Genomic DNA, 12,540 nt, shown 5'->3' on the forward strand with positions numbered 1-12,540 from the left:
TTGGACCCAACGAGGAGCATCTGGTTAAAAGGAATGACGGTAGTTATTGCTTATATAACACTTACTGGGCGTGCTCTAAGCCCTTCAGGTATTTGATGTAATCACACAACAAAGCTATGAGTTAACACTATCGCAATGATAATTTCTGTGTTGTATATTCGGGAAGGAGCACAGAAAGGGGGTGGTGATTGCCCAAGTTCCCACAGCTAGTATTTAGCCAGCTCTAGGGTCCACACCCAGGCATTCTGCTCTAAAAGTGATATGCTCAACCCTACTCCTCCTGTTTAACTAGTCACTCCTTTGCAAGCGTAATAGTTGTCATCTTTATCTTTGTTATATTGCATTTAGGAAAGTCTCATTTCCCAGCACTAGCACTAGCCATTGAATTTGTCTGTTTTCTATTTATTTTGAAATAATATTATGTGCAAACTGCAATCAAAAACTATTTTCCAAATGTGTTTTAGTAGCAGAATTCAATCTTTCAAATAAAATTTCACCCTGAATCCCAAGATACATAAAAAGTTGAGCCCTTCCACCAAAAGCGAGGTGAGGAGGCTGGGGGTTCAGGGTGAAGGAGGAGCCATGGAGAGGAGGATAGGAAGGTCTTGAGAGCTGCTCCCTTTCTCTGAGCTACCCCTCCATTTCCTTCCACAGAAACTTTGGGTCACAAAATTACAATAGTCGTCTCATTTGAAAAGTAAATAAAAACAAGGATGGCCTTCTTTTGTGGGAGATGGAAACTTGCAGAAACAAAAGCTATTGACCATATTATGCCAGTTGGAAATTGGCTTCCACCAGCTGATGCCAAGTGGCTCAAATTTAATGTAGCAACAGTTTCATAGAGCGGCACCCTACCGTGCGAGAAGAGGTGACTTGACAAAGCACTGAATACAGTCAGCCCAAGGACCACGTGCTCTGTAGGGTATAAAGGACCATTCTGCAGGAAAATTCCCCAGGTCTCAAGTCTTCCAGTCAAACTCACCTAGTTCTTTAAAGAATATTCCCTGAACTGGGATGTCGTTGGCTTTCTAAGTGCGGGTCTCCTATGACCTTTCCGTGATCCAGTTTTGAAAAACTTCTGCTTTCTTACTTTACATATTCACAGTCCTTCCTGAACTACTTTTCTGTGTCAATGTTGCTTTTAGCTTTTGATTTGATTTAATTTAAAAAAAATTAATACATGCATGGTTAAAAAAAAAAAAGAAGAAAAAAGAAAGAAAGAAATCAAATAAAACAAAAACTTCAAATGGCAAAAAGGGTACCATGAAAGTAAATTTTTTTCCCATACCAGAATGCCAGATGTGCCTGCTGTCATTGTTTCATCTTTCTGGAATTTTCTCCATAAGACTGACATGGATGTGAGTGCACCCTTTGTGTTTTCGTGTGTACACGCCTCTGGATTATGTCATTGCTGTTTTCATTTGTGTGTTCTTTTGTTTGTTTTTATACTTGAAAATACGTAGTTTGTGAGTGTTTAACTCATGCTCTATATAAAGACTGGGCGCTTTTCTACATGTGGATGAAACATTATTTAATCAGTTTCCGGTGATGGGTATTTTGGTCCTTGCTGATACTTTGTCATTGTAAGTGAAGCTACAGGAGTCTTCCTCAGATGTTTTGTGACACCCAGATTTCGGAACTGTTCCTGAAAATCTAATCACAGCAGCAATGTTTATGTGCATTTAAAAAATTGAAAGACAGTCGAGTTTCTGGCCTCTAATTCACACTCCAGATAGGTTCAGATGTTGCATTTCCCTCCACCCTCCCAGCACTAGGGATCATAAATTCCAAATGGTTACACTTGAGCTGGGAGGAAGGATCATAATGTCTGGAGTGGGAGTGCTCTTTACCAGCCAGGAGTTCAAGTTCTGCAGACACCACGCTTGCCGGAGGACTAGTGATCATTCAGTAACCAGTCCTAGTCATAGGATGACTAGGGAAGTTCTCGGAGGGAGGCTAGTCTGAGGTCAGTTGTGTTGGTTGGCCCATGCTACCTAGCAGATACCGGGGACCTATGTCTGCAGTCAATGCCATTGAAGAACTGTGTGAGATCTTCCAAACATCCAAGGGAGAATCTGAATCAGCCACAATGCTGATGTGCTTCTGAAGCAAGCATCCAAGGCGGGTAAGGCTAGTGAGCCCAAGTCAGTTCTCAAGTCCTGACCCTGCACACAGTGTCTGATACTCAAGGGATCACGCTGGAATGACCTCAAGTGCCTGTGAGTAGTCCTGCTGCTCAGGCAGGTACAGAAGCCACACCTGTGACACCAAGGCAGACCAACTGCCTTAGGTTTAGATGGCCACGGTCTTCATAAAGTGCCTGCCCTTGAGATTGTTTTAAAGAAAGGCCTTAACACAAAACCTTTGGGCCAAACTGAATATGCAGTGCTCCAGCAATTCCTACCTCACCCAGTGCTCATCAAGATGACTGTCTTCTTTAATACCCATCACCTAAATCACCCATCCCTGCACCCACCTGCCCTCTGGGAACCATCAGCTTGTCCTCTATGGTCAAGAGTCTGTTCCTCAGTTTCTCTCTTTCTCTTATCTGTTCCTTTGTTCCTTCATTTTGTTTCTTAAATTGCACATACCCGTGAAATCATTTGGTATTTGTCTTTCTCTGACTAACTCACTTCACTTGGCCTTACACCCTCTAGCCTCGTCCATGTTGTTTCAAATGGCAAGATTCCATTCTTTTTTGTGACTGAATAATATTCCATGCATCTTCTTTATCCATTCATCAATCGATAGACACTTGGCCTGTTTCCACACCTTGGCTATTGTAAATAATGCGGCTATAAACCTCGGGGGTGCATGTATCCCTTTGAATTAGTGTTTCCATATTTCTTTGGGTCTATACCCAGTAGTGTAATTGCTGAAGCATGGGGTAGCTCTATTGCTCACTTTCTAAGGAGACTCCATCCTGTTTCCCTCAGTGGCTGCACCAGTTTGCATTCATTCCCACCAACAGTGCACAAGCCTTCCTATTTCAAGGAGAGAACTTCTCTCTGGTTCCTACCTCACATTCTACATTCATGAAGATGGAATTAATGAGATTTTACTAGGCAAAATTCTGCATTCACAGAATACAGAAAACAGGAGAGGTTTGGGGGGAAGGAGGGAATTTACCCCGGGGTTATTTTCAGAAGTGCTCTATAGACTTACATTAAAAATAAGATTTAATTTGCCAGGGCAGCTGCGGTACAGGCAACAAACCAGGACCTGATTTCCTGGCAGAGCTGCCATTTATGGGCTGTGAGACCTGGGAATAATAATACCTACCTCACAGGTGTTAATGTGAGCACTGAAACAGATGATGGATGGGAGGGCTTCGGGAAGCCAGAGTGCTGTAACAAATGTGCAAGGTTAGCTTTCCAGGCCTCGGCGGGTCACACACATGGATCCCCGCTGGCCTCAGCTGCCAGTGTGGGAGCACCGGCCCTGGTGACGGGTCTCCTCCACTGTTCATGGTGTCCCCACCGGTGTCTTTGGATTCTTGTATATGTGGGCTCGTCTGGCATTCCATAGTGTTCTTTCTGGCCTTCCTTTCTGCTTCTGTCCTTAATGCTGTGGCTCGTGCTGCTCTCAGTTCCTGGGGACAGGGTGGGTGCATCTCCTGCCCATGTTGAAGCCTCTGCCACCAACACTTGGAGAGTGATTTCTTTTTAGTCTGGCTCTAGAGCTTGCTGGTCTATACAGCATGTCTCTCCCCATGCCAGTACCATCCCTTGAAAAGGAAATGTCCCATTCTGGTTATCTGTGCATTAAAAAAAAATCACCCCACAAAACCGAGTTATTTAAGCAAAGGCAACGTTTAGGTCACTCATGAGTCTGCAGTTGGAGCAGGATTCAGTGGACAGATCTTCTCAGTTCTACTCCACATCCAAGACAGAGATCTAGAATCATCTGGAAGCCTCTTCACACCTGTCTCTGACAATGCTGATGGTTGGATGGAAGCTCAGTAGGAACTGGGGCTTGCTACACCTTTTTGGGTCTTTCTATGGAGCTGATCAGCTTCCTCATAGCATGGTGTCTGGCCTCCAAGGGCAGGGATGCATGCACGAGGAATTGGAAGAGAGAGAGAGAGATTGAAAGCTGCATCATCTTTTATGATCTAGACTCGGAAGCCACACAGTGTCTTTGCAATAATAATAATTATCAGAAGCAAGTCACTTCTAACCTCAATGACTGGCTCATAATCAAGAGGAAGGGAATTAGACTTCACCTTTTGGTGGTAAGAGTAGCGTGTCAAGCATTTACAGACAAATTTGAAACCACCACATACATTCTTACATCCAGACCCATAAGTATTACGTTCTGCACCATGGGCTAAAACCCCTGGCATTAGCAGGCCTTCAGTCTTTATTATGATTTATTAAGGAAACACCTCTTGCCATTGTATTGGCAGTGTTTGCAATCCCTTTGCCCTGGGACTCAGACATTAAGTCACCTGGTGCTAGACTGAGAGAATCACCCTGCTGCACTCATGCTTTCATTTCTTGACTCTCATTCCACGTGATTCTTGTTCGTGGAACGTGTTGTTAACCATCGCTGCGTGGCAGGTCATGCCTAGACCCACAGATCTGCAGAGTGGTTGCAGTTCAGCTGATGCAGGTTGGGCTTGGCTAGCGGAGCCTATCTGGGGCAGCTTTGCTCCATCTCTCAACCACTGCCTGGCACCAGGGCGCTTACCAGGGTGAGTTTCACCCCTAGTGGTGGCAGAGAGGTAATTAACAGGGCAAATCAAAATAGGTGAGGCCTCCTGAATCCTGGTCTCTGAATCCACCCACATCACTTCCACCCACATACCGCCGATGAAAGCAAGTCATGTGTTCAAGCCCGAAGTCAAGGGTCAGAGAAATGCACTCCAACTCTGATGAGACCAGGGCATGCGTGTGGACGCAGAGAATAAGAATTAATAATGCAGTCTAACTGATGAATCAATCTTTTGTATATTGACTTTCTCTTGTCTTTAAGCGAGGATTGCAAATGTCACTATCCCTGTTCCTACCTCCATGTCAGTTATGGCGGATAGATTCCAGCATGCTTTATGAATGATCTGGGACACACTGCAGGACTTTTCTCAATACAGTGCTCCGCAGTGAACTGAATGGATCTGAAAAATAATATAAACTATTGTTAGGGTGTCCCAAGAGGCTCCTAGGCCCCAAATTCAAAGTCCTAGCCCCAAACATGCTAAACTCTCCAGGCTTGCAAGCACGGTGTCGAGGTACTAAGGGAAGAAGGATGGAAACTGCTGATACGGAGGTGTGTGAGCGTCACCACTTGAATTATTCACATAAGTTGTGTTTCTTTTTCTCTTAGAGTAAGGGGCCAAACTGATATAACCTTGCCCACAAACCATGAACTAAGGACCTATCGCCCTATCAAGGAGGAGCTTTTGCTTTCTTATGTAAAGGAAAAGTCAGACTCTGGTTAGGATGGAATGGCTGACATGCTAGAAGTAAGACTGCGGTCCTGTGTCTCACACACATGCACACCACACACACATGCACACAATGTACACACAGGGAAACTCTAGAATCAGACAGTCAGAGGTGATTCTTATTAATCACATATTCTTAGAAAAGATGTTAGTGGTAAGGATTCTAGACACAGCCCCTTGTCCCTTTTCTCTAATTGTTATTGCCACTCAGGAGCTGTGATATATTAAGAAAACGTTACCTTATTACAAAGAAATAAGAAATGTGTTTCCCGACTATTTGTTGTTACCAATGAGAGATAAACAATTTTCACAAATGCATAAAAAGCATCTTCAGATATCAAAGGGCAATTAATTAAACAGAAGACACTTCGCTGGGGATTCCAATCTCTCCTCCTCTCTGGGCTCCAGCCCTTGCTGATCCTCCTAAGCCACAAGACCAGCGGAAGTCAGCAGGGCAGGACTGGTGTAGGGGCCCCACGCCAGTGAAAGCAAAAGGCAGGGTTTACTAGGGAGGAGAGCAGCAAGGTTAGGTGCCTGCAATCTGTAGGAGTTGAGGACAAGAATGCTTCAGAAATAAAGGAAAATAGGTGTGCCTGGGTGTCTCAGTGGGTTAAGCATCCATCTTCAACTCAGGTCATGATCTCAATGTCCTGGGATGGAGCCCACATTGGGCTCCCTGCTCAGCGGGGAGCCTGCTTCTCCCTCTCCCTCTGCCCCCCCTCCCACTTTGTTATCTCTTTCTCTCTCTCTGGCGGATAAATATAATCTTTAAAGATAAATAAATAAATCCTGGAATCTATATCAGAAGTGGCAATAATTCATAGGGATCAATGTATTGGCCAGGAAGCTCTTTACATTTTAGTCTTCTAGGCAAGTTTGCTTTGTTTTGCTTCTCTTCACCACAGAAGGGATGGCCTTCTCTATCTGCTCCACAGCACAATGGTCATCTCTCAGGGGAGAAGAACTGTTACCTTCTAAAGGAAGGCTAACAGCTAAGGATTGAACCTCCCTTGGAAAATTAACAAAGACCCTATGGCTAGAGCAACTCTCTTTCCAGGACAGATTGGATGACCCATCTAAATGGTAGAAGGGGGGAACCGGGTCAGATCTTATCGCAAAACACTCAATAAGGAAGTCCTAAGACACATCAGCCAATCCAGTCCAAGTGATAATTGGTTTGCAATTCCCCTAATTAGTTTGTCATCTACCTGGACAGCTTAGCAGCTGGCGGGAAGCCCAGACCCTGCCCAGCCAAATTCACAGCTCCCGGAATTTGGAAGTGTAGCAGCAATGACAATTCTGCACCTTGTCCACACGTGGGCATGCCCACCCGCACATACACACCTTCTTGCTAAATGTAGCAATGATAACAGATTCTCACAATGCTGCTAACAATCTCATTAGGCTGTTTTGTGTGAGGAAGAAGCAAGAACCCTTCTAACTTTGCTCTAACACTTTGTGAACAAACTACAGAGCTGCTCAGACCTGTTTCATCATTAAGCGAAAGCTGTAGTTATGATTGAAGGTGTTTAGAAGGCTCCGGCTCCCAAATCTCTCTTCTATCATCAGTGAGACAGTGTGCCACAAGCTATTAGCTTGTTTGAGTGAAGTACCACCTGTTATCTCTTCCCCAAAGAGTCTCTATATAGCTATTTAGAGTCCCAGGATTTTAAACTTGAGTAACTTGAGTAAACTTTGAGTTACTCTTACTTTGAGTAACTTGAGTAACTTTGAGTAAACTTTCTGAAGGAAAAAAAAATTATGTATATGCTCAGCATTGATATAATTTCCATCATGGTATTACTTCAAAGTATACAAAGGTAAAGCTCTGTGTTAACTGTTTATCCTCATGGTTCATATACCACTATGATACAAAACACATTCAAACTTGAATAGAAGCAACATAATACCCATTACATTTGAATTAAAATATTAATTTCGTGTGGCGTCTTGTATTGTGTTCCTGAAACGAAGTTGTTATTTGAAATCTGAAGATGACACTGATTGCTATGTTTCTACAGTATCTTATCTTACTACAAAGCCCTGTACCCACCCCATTCTCTCATCTTGTTTGCCTATTGAACTATTACTAAGGCTTTGTTCACATAAATGGATCGGGGACATTGACTGACCTACACTAGAAATGAACACTTCACTGATGCAGTAAGACTACCTCTCATCTTTTGTTAATTTGTAAAAACAAAAGAAAGAATAGGGAAATAAAGGTATCTAGCAGTATCTAGTTTTAGAGTAGTCATCTCTATGACCCAGAATAAATTTACATTTATGCTTTTTCTATTATTATCAAAACAATAAAGACACTGTTGGTCAAATAATTAACACTTCTTCACTGTGGAAAATTACACACCTGCATTCTCTCTGTCCCAGGAGGCTCCTTTTTTTCTGCATGTAAACTGGCCCTCAGGAGTCTTCTGTTAGGGTCAGTGTATCTTGGACTAAAGTTTCAGTTCCTGCTACACTAGTGCAACTCTGGTCTTTGCAAGATTCTTTTTTTCAAACCAAAGGTTTGTAAAGGCTTGTGTTTTTCAATTACAAAGACATTTAGATACTTTGAGACCTCTGAAATATTAGAATATGCCAGTTCATGTCTGGAGAATAAAGCAGCCAGTATCAGGATTATCTTTTTTTTTTTTTTTATAAACATATATTTTTATCCCCAGGGGTACAGGTCTGTGAATCACCAGGTTTACACACTTCACAGCACTCACCAAAGCACATACCCTCCCCAATGTCCATAACCCCACCCCCTTTCTCCCAACCCCCCTCCCCCCAGCAACCCTCAGTTTATTTTGTGAGATTAAGAGTCAATTATGGTTTGTCTCCCTCCCAATCCCATCTTGTTTCATTGATTCTTCTCCTACCCACTTAAGCCCCCATGTTGCATCTCCACTTCCTCATATCAGGGAGATCATATGATAGTTGTCTTTCTCTGCTTGACTTATTTCGCTAAGCATGATACGCTCTAGTTCCACCCATGTTGTCGCAAATGGCAAGATTTCATTTCTTTTGAAGATGTGGTATATATACACAAAGGATTATCTTTAACGTACAGAAAAATCTAAAGACATTTCTCTAGACATGGGTGTTTGCCCCAAGAAAGGGCCAACGATAAGGTGAGGCAAGTGAGTGAGGCATTCACTTAAGTTGTAAAATTTAAAAGGGTGCCAAGAAACTCAGTAATCAAAATATATAATAATTTGATGCAATGTGTTTTCTAGAAATCAAAGCTAATTCAGAAAATCCATGATGAGCAAAATATGAAAATTTTAAATGAGGGCCTCACTCCACTGAGCCATGTTGAACCCGAGGCAAAAGGAAAAATATGTGCCCCTGTATGCATGTTCTTGTATATTTTATTAGTGTTTTTTATTTTTTTGGCAAAAGATTATAGTTGGGGAAATATTGAAAATTGAAATGTAAGTGTATAAAATCTGACATTATTTTTGATTTAAGTATTTTATTTATACCAAAATATAATTTATAATCATTTTACTTCAGCTTAAGTTAATTAAAATTTGTTTAAGATTGTCACTTGGTGAAGAGAAATTGCCAATATGACACTCTCTCAATTGAAAATGAGATAAGCAAGAAAGCAAATTTTGAGAGTATTGTTGGTGTGTTTGCTTCCATTAAATACAGGGCACACATGTTTCCTTCTGTCTCAGGTTCCAGTATGATTTGATAAACCATTCCCCTAGGCGAGGCAGAGGGTAGATATGGAGATTAATTAATGCCTGGAACAGGATAAATATTTATTAAATATTAGTTGTTATCACTATTATCACAATCCCTTCTTGTGAGCTCCAAAGCAAAACAAGGACTTCCGGCTGACTGTGGTGAACACAGTACTGAGGAACTGAGAGATAGATGGAGAAAGCAAGCTGGACAGTAATCAAAGTTCTCAGAAGTCTCCAAGGGCTTCTCCCACCTCATGATGTTAGATTCTACTTGGTACTGTCTTCATGGTAACCTCAGAAGTAATGTTTCTCACTCCTCTCTGTCCCCCAGGTTCGTCTGTACCTCTCAACCACATGGGTAGAGGAAAATCCAAATTCAATATGGAAGAGGGGGAAAGGAGAGGATGCGGAGTTGCAGAAAGATTTGGGCTAGAGACCCGTCTCCAACATTCTGGAGTCTGTGCTCATGCCTGCGAACATCAGGATGTTAATACTTACTTCTTAGCAATGTTTCGTGAATTAAATGCTCTGATTTTTATAGGGTGTCTGAAGCAGTACCCAGAACACGCTGTGCCAAGAATAAATGTTTATTAATGCAAGAGGAAGGAAGGGATGGGTATTAGTCTTAAATTGCTGCCTAACAAATTACTACAAGCTTGAATGCCTTAGAATAAGACTCATTTTATTTCATTGAAGTTCTGTTAGTTCAGAAGTCCGGGTGGGCTTGACTGGTTTCTCTGCTGAGCATCTCACAGAGCTAGAGTCAACATGTCAGCTGGGCCGGGTTCTTATCTGGAGACTCTGGGAATGAAACCACTTCCAAGTTACTTCAGGGTGGTTCTATGCAAGATCCTGTTTTTTCTACTTAATGCTCATAACAACATATGCTAATTCATATCCTCTTTTATAGATGAAGAAATTCTTCAGTCATTGAACAACTTTCTCAAGGTCTCAGTGTTAGTAAGTCTAATTGATGACTTCAAATTTTCATTTGAAAGTAAGAGAAAACCCAAATTGAATGTATATAGAAGACAGTAATTAAAGAGTTTTCTTTCACGGAAAATTATGTGATCATTAGCAAGCTTATCAGAGACAACTGTCCAGCATATTAACTTTGTTTCTGTATTTCCACTTGTCTTCTCTGAATACTTTGACGACCTCAGGTCTTAAGATTTTATGAGCAACAAGCTCTAAAGTTCCCTGAGTCCTTCCAAAAGTGTAGAAAGGAACATACTGGGTAGAAACCAGGCTCTTTACCCTGCCTTTGGATTGCTATGCAAGCATAAGTTTCCAATGCCAGCTGAAAGTTGCCCATTTGTATGTAACTTTATTTTCTAGTTTTCCAGTTTGGAAGCTATAGTTCTAGGGCTTAAATATTGGAAATTCGGGAATATGCCAAAGTTTTAAGGAAGATGTTCTGAGAAAATTCAAGTGAATGTTCATTTGCTCACCTACTCCACTACAGATTTAACCTGAGTTCCAGGTGATTTGTCTGTGACCACCATTGTTATATCCTTGGTCCTCACTGAGTTGAGCATCCTATGAGATTATGGCCCTATACTTTGGCCCCATCCCTATAAGGTAGGACCAGGAAAGACTTAACAATTCAAAAAGATGTCCCTACCAAAGGATTTCCCTAAAAAAAAACCAAAAATGATGGATGGTGTAGTCAATTATGTTTGGTTCTCTGTATTCTACCTTGGACCATTTAATACAACCTATGCTCAGAATTAAATTTGGTATGAAACTTGGGGTCTCTTTAAACTATTTATTTGGTTAACCTTCTGATCTCTGTTTTATTCTTATTTCTCAGTGGAAATTCTTTTTTGAGAAATCCTGACCTCTTTTGGAGAACTAAAAGGGAAATGGATTTTTCCCCCTATTAAGTCAGGATAGACAGGGAAGCAATGTGACCCTAGATCATTAATGCGGGAGTTCTGGCTGTTCTTGGGAGTAGGCCAGTAGCCCAGAAGAGAAGCCAGATGGGGTCAGTGACCTCAGACTGACAGATGTGGCAGTGGAGGATTCCAGGAAGAAAGATCAGAGGCTGGCCAGGAATGAGAGCCACTTGCCCAGATGCTAAACCCCAGGGGGGTGAAGGTAAAGACTTGGGTAGTGTTTTGGCTGAGTCATGGGATAAACTGGTCAGCAGCTGGGGTCAAGTTCAGGACAGCAAAACGCTGCCCAGGGAACTTGAGAAAAGAGAAAGAGGGCAGGGAAGAAGGTGCTTGTGGGACCCTGGGGAGTTAGTTGTATCATCTATATAATGATTTTGTTTAAGTCTTCATGCATATCTAAATGCGACAATACATCCATCTCTCGAGAGTCAAGGATAATGGGGCAGCTTAAAGATTGTGTATGGATCACAGAGAAACAAAAAAAGAAGAGCAGAGAAAATAAGTTGGAACTCTCTATGAAGTTTGCTGCTTTCTTTTTCAACTGTGTCACCACAATGTCAAGCATCATCTGAGTAATTTTCTGACCCAAAAGGAAAAGATGGTGCCTGGTGTGACTCAGTCCTCTACCTCTGAGACAGCCAACACTCTCCCACTTGAGAGAGGAGAGGATGGGAGACTTCACTCTGAAGACTTTCTCAGCTTATAAAAGGAGTCTTGGGCCAGTTCTTCTTTTCTGACAACTTTTACGAAACGCCTTTATCCATGCTAATTTTTTAAAGACCCACTTAAACTGTAATCCACTTAAAGTTTATTGAACAACACATCCTATTATGTAGGCATAATTTCTTCTTTAAAACAGTGTTCTTGCTTCAAATGTTTTCATGATAACACCAAGTAAATAAGTAAAACAACTCACACAAATAATGTCTTCTTTGGACCAGACTGAACTAGACAAAGAGGCCACAGATGGAAAAGACATTCCAGAATTGCAATTAATAAATAGAGAAAGAAAGATGGAATTAGAAAATCACCTCTTGGCAGTCACTTCAGTAATAATTGTTTCAGGCAAGGATCACTAATAGATGCTAAAATTAGTGAAAGGACTATGAGAAACAAAATATTTACATAGTCCCAAAGTATTGCCCCATGAGATTCTAATTAATTACAAGAAGAATAACAGTAATTTTGCAGCAGAGAACCCTGGCAGATATAACTTACATGAAGCAATTAAACATCACACACATACACACAAATGTGACAAATGAACATCATGTGCCTCCTGATATGATGCACTGAGAAGGACATAACATCACTTTTGTGGTTCTTGTGTCCCAATTGCATGGCCTGAATCTAATTATGGGGAAACCTCAGAAAAACCCAAATTAAGGGAGATTCTACTAAATGACTGACTAATCTGTATTATTCCAAAATATTAATATGAAGAAAAACAAAGAAAAACTTAAGACCTGTTCCAAATTAAAGGAAAACAAAGGGACAT

General features: G+C 41.5%; 1 long non-coding RNA gene across 1 annotated transcript in view; it reads left to right on the top strand.

Moving 5' to 3' along the window:
- The window catches only part of LOC131808005 (uncharacterized), a 79,610-nt gene extending 67,662 nt beyond the window's left edge, over positions 1–11,948 (top strand). The window contains exon 4 of the long non-coding RNA XR_009344646.1: positions 9,476–11,948. This is a non-coding gene — a long non-coding RNA (uncharacterized LOC131808005). The remainder of the gene's footprint in view (positions 1–9,475) is intronic.
- Positions 11,949–12,540: the final 592 nt, after the last annotated feature.

This window comes from Mustela lutreola, chromosome 9, assembly GCF_030435805.1.
Source record: "Mustela lutreola isolate mMusLut2 chromosome 9, mMusLut2.pri, whole genome shotgun sequence".
Lineage (NCBI taxonomy): Eukaryota > Metazoa > Chordata > Mammalia > Carnivora > Mustelidae > Mustela > Mustela lutreola.